Source organism: Gregarina niphandrodes, assembly GCF_000223845.1.
Source record: "Gregarina niphandrodes unplaced genomic scaffold scaffold00096, whole genome shotgun sequence".
Lineage (NCBI taxonomy): Eukaryota > Apicomplexa > Conoidasida > Eugregarinorida > Gregarinidae > Gregarina > Gregarina niphandrodes.
The window spans coordinates 1076-3487 of record NW_011645861.1 but is presented as its reverse complement, the minus strand read 5'-3'; positions in this window follow the sequence as shown (position 1 = coordinate 3487).

Below are 2412 nucleotides of genomic sequence, written 5' to 3'. Positions count from 1 at the left end.
GTTGGCGTAATCTGTGCGTACGGTGAAACGATGGAGCGCTCCGTAGTCGCACCACTTCTCTACAGCCTACTTGACGGCGAAGAGCTCTCTCTCTCTCTCGTATCCCACTTTCTCTCCGCCTCGGTGAACTTCTTAGACGCGAGCTCTAACGGGACCTCTCCACCCTCTTGCACCTGCTTCAACACCGCGCCAATGCCAACCTCCGAGGCATCTGTTTCTATGATGAGCCCTATACATGTAGCCGTCGCTGGTAGCTGTCGCCAATTGAGCTGGGTTGGATGGGTGGGGTGCCAAAGGAGAGCTTGTGGCGTCAAAAAATACTGAAGCTCTGCGGGGGTGTGTTGAGCCGTCAGGCGCGAGACCGGGACCCGTGGGTCGCCTTCGCATATCATTTTTGCATGGCGTGAACCCTCAACACCTTGGCACCCCGTTCAGCCCTCAAGTCACAACCAGCTCAGCCAGCCAGACGCATCTGGCTGACGTGGGGCTAGCGTATATAGGGCGCTTTCCGGAGTCGACACGCGAACTTAACTCGCGCGAGCAGCAGGCCTGGGAGGATAAGCTAGCGAAGTGCCGCCTCCGTTCACCGCCGTCACCGAAGAGGAATTTGAGCAGTGGGTGGATGACGTGGCGACGGCCGTCGGCGAGCAGTGCCACTACATCCACGACGAAATGCTAGTGGCTAGACTGTGGGCCTGGATGCCAGCCACCGTCAGAGCGCGTTTGAATGGGTGCACTCTGCTGAGCCGGTGCTTCTGGTCCTGCGTCTACCCGGCGCCGGAAGAGGGTGCCAGCCCTCCACGATTGGTTGCCGGCACGACTGCACCGCCTGACGAGGCTGCAGATCCATTACGGCACAAGGATCACGATTCCGGGGATGTTGTTGCAATAGTCCATTCTGAGCGCGGCGGCAGACGACAGGTGGGCGAAGGAGTTCCACTTCGAGTGCAGGAAGGGCGATGGGACAGTGATAGAGGTCCTGCATAAGCTCGCACCGCTTTCGGAGAGAGCGCGACCGGTCTTCGCTGCGATGAAGTGGCCCGCGAGAGAGCAAGAGTCAGATTCGGAGAGGTCGGGTGACGGAGCGCGGTTCAACAAGTGTGATAGCTGTGGCATGAGGAGCCACCGCAAGAAAGACTGCCCCCACGGCAATGACAGGTGCGCTAAGTGCGGCCGGAAAGGTCACTGGGTGAGGATAGGACCGACTACCTGAATGCGGTGCAAAAGTTCGTAAACAAGGAGCTGAGTGCTGACAAGAAAAAGAAGGGCCAGCCGGCACCGGGAGAGGACGTCGGCATGCCAGTGGCCGCAGTCGAGAAGGTAGTGCAGAGTGAGGGTCCAGGGGGCGCGAAATGTCGGCATGAGCCGACAGAGGACATGACGCTGGAGCCGCGAGTCGCGGGAATCGTGACGGGAGGGTCGAGTAACGGCCGAAATTTTTGGTAAGGGCCCTCGTGGGGGGGGCCGAGATTGAGTTCCAGCAGGATACAGGTGCAGAGGTAAGCCTGCTGAGGAGAGAGGATTGCAGTCGCGCTGGCGTAAGAATGTCGCAGCGCCGACGGCAAGGAAGCACAGTTTTGGGTTCAGGCTCACTACCCGTGACTGAGCCAGCACCGGTAACAGTGCACGGCGAGACGGACGAAGTAGAATTCGCGGTGCATGACCAACCCTCGGTCCCGAACCTCTTGGGGAGGGTAGAGTTGGAACGGTTTGGTTTGGTTGGGGGAAGGTCCGGGAAGGCGTTGTCCTGGCGGCGCAGAGAGGCGCGGTTGATGAGATACGGCTTGCGGAGAAGTACAAAGAGCTGCCACCAGTAGTAGAGCAGCAGTCGGAGGATCCCTTCGAGAGGTAGCGGCAGGTGTTCGTGGAGAGCACTGGACACCTGGACCAGAGCCTGAGGGACGGGCCGAGTTGTAGAAGCAAGTGGAGAAGGAGTCATCCGTCCTTCGAAAAGCGAGTGGGCCGCCGCGCCGCACTTCGTGAAGAAGACGGGCGAGTGGAGGTGCGTTTTGGATTACCGGAGGGTGGGCCAGAGCATGACTGCCGACTCGTATCCGCTGCCCCGGATATGGGACCGCTTGAGGGCCGCGGCAGGCCGTCAGCACTTCACGACTCTCGATATGAACTCAGAATTCTGAAATGCGCCGATAGCGGAGGAGAGCAAGCACCTCACCGCGTTCGTCACACCGTTTGGGCTGTCCCCTTCGGGATTAAGAACTCGCCGGCGGAGTTCCAGCGCGTGATGGACATGGTGTTTGAGGAGGGTGTTACATTGATGATATCATCGTCGCGACGGACACGGTGCCGGAAACGATGCAGCGGTTGGAGAAGGCCGGTGGATGTGTGTCAAGAGACACCGGCCTTGCGACTGTGCAGAGAGAGAGGCGAGTGGTCTAGATAAGAGCGAGTGGC